Raw genomic sequence first — 6,388 nt, forward strand, 5'->3', positions numbered from 1 at the left:
CCTCTGGCTGCCTTCTCAGCCTGGAACCCTCTGGCTGCCTTCTCAGCACACTCCAGCTTGCAACACACTCCAGCCTGCAATACAGTGGCTGATCCTCTTCGCTTAGCCTCTTGCTGATCAATTTCCTCTCTCTCTTTATTTTTATATATCTTGGATGTCCAACGTCTGGGGGCACAGAGGGCCACATTTTTTTCCATTATTGATGTTGCAAGGCCAGGTCCTCTCCACAAAACAAAATCACAAAAGGTGGTGTAGTATCCCACTAAAAGAAAATTTGGGTGTCAGTTTATACAGTAAGAGGGTGAAATGTTATACTGTGCAGGGTTCCCTAGTACCAAAAGATTATGCAAAGTGGAGCTCCCCTGTAATAGGAGGGTGCAGGGTGCATACTAGAAGAAGTGTACCATTACTGTATATATAGAGAGGGTTTTATATTGTTGGGAAGGGACAGGATAGGCTGGGTGCAGTACAAGGTGCATAATGTGCAGTAATGGGGTGCACTACAGGGTACATAACATGCAGTGGAACATTATTCAGATACACTACTAGGTACATACTATGCATTACAAGGTACATACGGTGCAAACTTCTCCCCAAACTTTTGGGTGGGAAGAAACTAGGCGGGCGGTGACTCCAGCAATGTAATTCAGTTTCAGTAACCAGCCAAAAACAGCCAGGGGCTAGGGGAACACTGCACAGGGTACAGGGAATGCAGCACAGGGTATGTAGGGTGCACTGCACTGTACAGAGGGTGCAGTGCAGCTTATGTAAAGTGCAGTACAAGGTACATAGGGTGAAATAAGGTTTCTGGATGTCAATAAGTCAGCTGTTTACCTACGCATAGCTGATGTGATAAGGCTCAAAAATGTTATGACCAACCAGTAACTGATTTTTATAGCCCAAGATGATTGTGATTGTCTGAGGAGCAAATCTAGAATGAATAAAGTTAATTGACAATTTCAGGCAGGGATCCACCAACCCACATCACTAAACTCTTGTTTTATTAATGAGAAGGATACGACGTGACAAAACAGCACTGTATGTACAGCGCTAACTTGTTCATCTGTCATTTGAAATTATCACAAAAGATTGTTTCCAGTTACTGTAATCTTACATCTATGATGTTTGTATGTAGCTTTTAACATTGAACACCTATTGTTTTGATACACTTGGAATAAATTGCATTAAACTGTAGGTTCAATTTAGAGCTAATGGGCAGTGAAGTTGCAGTCTGGTTACCACTTCTTCTTACCCCTGGAAAGGGTACAAACATTTTAGAGGCTACATGTAGCACCTATACCAGGGGCATTTCTAAGGAATAAATGAGGTGGTTGGAGACAGTAAAGATCTGCCTGCTGACAAACGCTAAAATGCTAGTTTGTTAGCCAGCTGAAAAACTGCAGTTCTCCCAGCCTTATTGAACTAAACACAGAGGACGTAAAAATTTTAGCTCTTTAGGCAGCACTGCCATCAGAAATTTCATAAGGATCATGGGCACCCCTTCCCATATCCAGCATTGCAAAAGTCATATTCTTTTGATCAGGACCATGTTATAGAAGTACCCCTTCTCTCCTCTGATAGCCGTCCTGCCCTCAGGGCATTGTGGGCTCTGTTGTTCCTCAGCAGCTGACATACTGCAGCCTTCCTGTGCCTGATCTCCATTCAAATGGACTTTTCTGTCCAGCGTAGAACTTGAAAAGAAGTCCATTCATCACACAACCTTTTACTGCAGAAAGTATGCAAATAGAGACACTGGGCCCCAAAAAATGTGGCTTCCAGATGGCCATTTGATAGATTGCTTTGTCTATGACTGTTTGAGTTTAAAAACTGAGAGACTTTACTTTGTAAAGAAACATTCAGAGACAGAAAAAAATAATTTTATATTAATGATAGTTTCAAGTCCTCCTCCGTTTTTGATTCTACATTTTATAACAGATGACTAATTTTAATGGGATTAAGAGTACTATAGACATGAACTACTGTAGCATAACACCAGCTGCTGCGGAATCACTAATTAGATGACTTTCTTTTCAAGCAACTCAAAGCAACAAGTCATTCAGTGAACTCTCAGTGGTAGCCAGGAAATTATGCCTTTATGTTATGGTCAGAAAGTCCACAGTTAAACAGACTTTGTCATTTTTTGCATTTAGGGGGAAACTAGATAGCCCAGCTTTACTTACCTACTTCAATCTCCTGCTCTTCTCTTTCTCTATCAATGCCATATGCAGGTCTAATTATGGAGGAGGCATGTGACTTTAGGATGCAGATCTTAAATGGGTAGAAAAAAAATTTATATTTGTTTTATGTCTTAATGATGTGGTTAAATAGTCCATATAAATACTTTGCCGAGAACCAAATATCCTTATTGTCTGTGGCTACAATTCATGCCTCATTCAGAGAGTCTTCATTTGTAGCCACCTCATTGTACTGTAGAGAGCTGAGACTACAAGTGTAAACCCCCACATCCATGCTACACAATGCAAGGAATTATGAGACAGGTTGCTTGAGAAGACAAATGCTTATGTAAAATGGTGAGCGTGAATTAGAGGGAAATGACATCAACAGCCCTGTATAAGTGCATGTGTTTAAAAACTAGCTCTAGGAGAACATAGGAAAGAGAAGTCTAAGTGTATTAGGTGAGCTTCAAGAATCTCCCGGTGCATGATGATGACATGACCAAGTCTTTTTAATATACTACATCCTATTATTTTTGAGATGTGGTGCTTGGCTGTCTGTATTCGTTTTTTTTTAGACATAGTTTGCACCTTAGGATGCTGGTAAAAAACATTTCCTGGATGTTAGAATAATACAGAATCACGGAAATACTACATATAATCAAAAGGCGTTATCTAATCTATTTCCATTTCTAAAACAAAGTAAGATGTCCTTTCTGTTTTTGGTTGAATGCTTAGCCCATAAACCATTTGGGAACTATTTGGTGTTCACTATTTGATATCCCCTCAAGAACTATTAATGCATTTATAGCAATGGCCCACAGGGACCTGATATATATCTTGGGTTTTTTATTACAATGTACACACAAAAATTTACATGATTGTATGTGCCTCTCCTAAAGAATACTCTCACTGCTAAACACAATGGGCCTGATTTTTTTTTCTTCAAGGCTGGAGAGGATACACTTTTATCAGTAAAGCTGAGTGATCCAACAAACCTGGAATGGATCTGTTCCAGGATTGAAAACATTTGCTAACAAATAGCAAATGGCTGAAGAAATCTATTCCAGGTTTGCTGCATCACCCAGCTTCACCGATGAAAGTATATCTTTCAATGTGGTCTTTCAATTGTATATTGTTGGTATGGACATAATAATTCTGAACTATGTATAAGGATAACCTCATTTAGAGACCTTACCATAACCACAACCAAATGGACCACTTTTGTGTACAACAATAGCCCATAAATTAGACCTACTGTTTTACTGTCTTTTATACCCCTTTATTGTCCAGTTATTTATACCTGCTATTCAGAGGTTGTGTAAATTATTATGTGTTATGTGTGATGATGTTGTTAGTGTATTTCTGTTCCTTTGCTGCATTTAAAATCCCTAAAATCCCTAAAATACAAGGCTATAGGAAATATTTAAGGACAAAATGTTCACACTTTAGCAGAATAATAATTTAAGGTGTTAAATACCTTGTGCACTGCTTCTTTTCTGAGGTTTATGTGACCTGAACTGTAGTAGACAATAAATGAAAGTAGCATTTAGATCCTTCAAATATCTTAGAGTGAATTCTGTTCACTCTGCATCCATCGCTTCCTCTCCTGGCTGGGAGGCTTCCAGTAGCAGTGAACACAATACAGATAATATCAAAGCAACACAAGTGGCAAAAGAAGCATCTGCTACCAGGCCTGCGGGATTAATCCTGAGTCAGCAATGCCTGTCTATTTCCCCATCATTGCTCCAATAGAAGACAAATCAGGATGTGCTGATTAACTAAAAACAGATCATAATAATACCTTCCCTATATATTGTGAGTCTTCAGTTGATCAGAAATGTTTTGGCATTATCTCTGACTGCAGTAATAGCATGTTAATCTTACGACTGTGTCACCTGTAGAGCTGCCAGGAAGCAATATGTACAGTATATGATGCATTTAGCAGAAAGTATTTGCAGGAAGAACCTCACTTCAACTGCATCCAACTTCACTCAACCACATCCAACTTCACTAAACCGGTGGACAGCATAGTAGTTGGAGAGGGGTGAATGGGGTCAGTTGGTCACTGCAGTTTGCAATTTAGAAAGGTGCCTCAGCCAATTCTAGCATATAATTTTTTTGTCATTCAGCATTGTTTGCTGGAGCATTTTTTACTACAATCTCCACCAGTTACCAGATTAAAGGATGTACAATCATATTAGACCGTTAGTTCCTAAAAAAAAATCTTTGATTGCCATGTTTTGCGGATGCAAATATGGCCAGTCACATCTTCTGCCTAGTAGTGAAAAGTTTATGTGAGATTTTAGTAAATGGGTTTACATATACTAATATAGATAAGTAAAACGTATTTACTGCATCCTACATCTGCACATTTCTAACCAACCCAATGCTGCTGGGCAGTCGAGGAAGGAGTACTACCTATATTTGCTGAGCACATACCCTGGAGTGTTTAACTACAAGCAAACAGAGCAGCAGTCCCCCCTATTCTGCTAATTATTGTTTAATAGAATATAGTAAATTTCACTTTAAAAAGAGTAACCTGAGCCTACATCCTGTAAATATTTAAATAACTGATTAAGCGTGAATGCCTCTGTCAATACTATCAGTGAACTCAAACATTATCTATAAGGCAATAACGAATCTCAGACAATCACATTGCACAAAAGATCTGTTGGTAAATATTAGATGGTTCTGATTCTTTAGTCCAGTATTAAAGAAGAATGATCAAAGGAATTGCGTGTTCTCCCACCAGCATTGAGCAGGGATTGTGGTGGATCCCATGCTTGGGCAATTTTGCAATTACAGAGGAGATATCCCTCTGTCTGTTTTTCTTGGGAAAGTGATTTAATACTGAACAGTTGTGTTCGGTAATTTTCATTTTCTTGGCTGATTATTGATCTTTCTTATTGACACACAAGCCTTGAAGTTTACACCAAAAACTTGGCAGCCATAGGGCCTGAATACCTTGTTCAAACACTCAATAATTGTCACTTTGTATAGTTGTCAACATGGACTACACTCTTTGTACCTTTCCCTTATCAGTTTATGTCTTTCCTGTGATGAGTCAGATGCGTTTTATAGATTTATACAATAATTGAATGCACAGGTGTAAATCTTGTGATTTTGGTGTGCAGCATTTATGTATGTAAGGAACATTTTATACATGTGCTGTCTCAGGCTTGGTGATCAGAGGTTGGGCCACATTCTTATGTTTTTAATTTTTCAGCATGGAGGTTCAGTGGCTGGCATCCATGCCTTTGCAACACTTGTACAATATCTGCATGGGGTTTGTATGTTTTCCCCATGTTTTTATGTTTTCCTCCCAGCATTTCAGTTTCATTCCAGATCCCAAAAACATGCACCTAGGTTAACTGGCTCCCCCTAAGATTGGCCTTAGACTGTAATGATAATGTATGACTATGTTAGGGACATTTTGGGGACAGTTAGTGACATGACTATGGACTTTGTAAAGCACTGTTTAATATGGAAGCACTATATTAAAACATGTTAATAATGACATTCCTGAAAATGTTATTTTCCAGTTGCTCAGGAGGCTTTGCACAGGCATGCAGAGACCAGTTTGCTTTTTAAAGCTGGAAAAGAGAATTTCTGTTTCTCTATCACATTGCTCAACCATGGAAAATCTGGGAGCTGGAATGGTGGGGACAAATTTGACTTTGCCATGATAACTCATGACTTTAGTTTTCTATATCTTTTGATAATCTGAAGGTTTTGAGAATGAGTTCTTATTAAAAGTAATGTTTGTTAATGCATTTTCATCATCTGCTCAGTTTCAGTTGTCTGGGTGTTTTTTTACCATTTAAGTTTTCACTGGGGTGTCTGCTAAATATAAATCTGCTGGATAACTCCTAATAGAAAAGGGGTTACAAAAACAGCTTTCTTTATTTCCAAAGGGTCTCCATCAGCTGCTTTCTAAATTATCAGCTCACTTGAGGTCTGTTCTGCAAATTCTCAGACATTTATGTGAGATATCTTGTAGGTTTACCCTGGCACACTGACCCCTTTTTCCTGCTAGTAATGAAACCTATATGAAATACAGCCTGTGTCTGGAGAGAACCAGAGGAGAACATTTCACAGCATGACACAAAGCAATCATGGTTGAGTGTGAAATATGCTCAGCACACTCCAGAGATGTATCGTGTAGTGAGGACTGTGTTTTACTATTAAAACTGACCTTTATAAAATACAGT

The sequence above is a fragment of the Pyxicephalus adspersus genome, chromosome 7 (genome assembly GCF_032062135.1).
Source record: "Pyxicephalus adspersus chromosome 7, UCB_Pads_2.0, whole genome shotgun sequence".
NCBI lineage: Eukaryota > Metazoa > Chordata > Amphibia > Anura > Pyxicephalidae > Pyxicephalus > Pyxicephalus adspersus.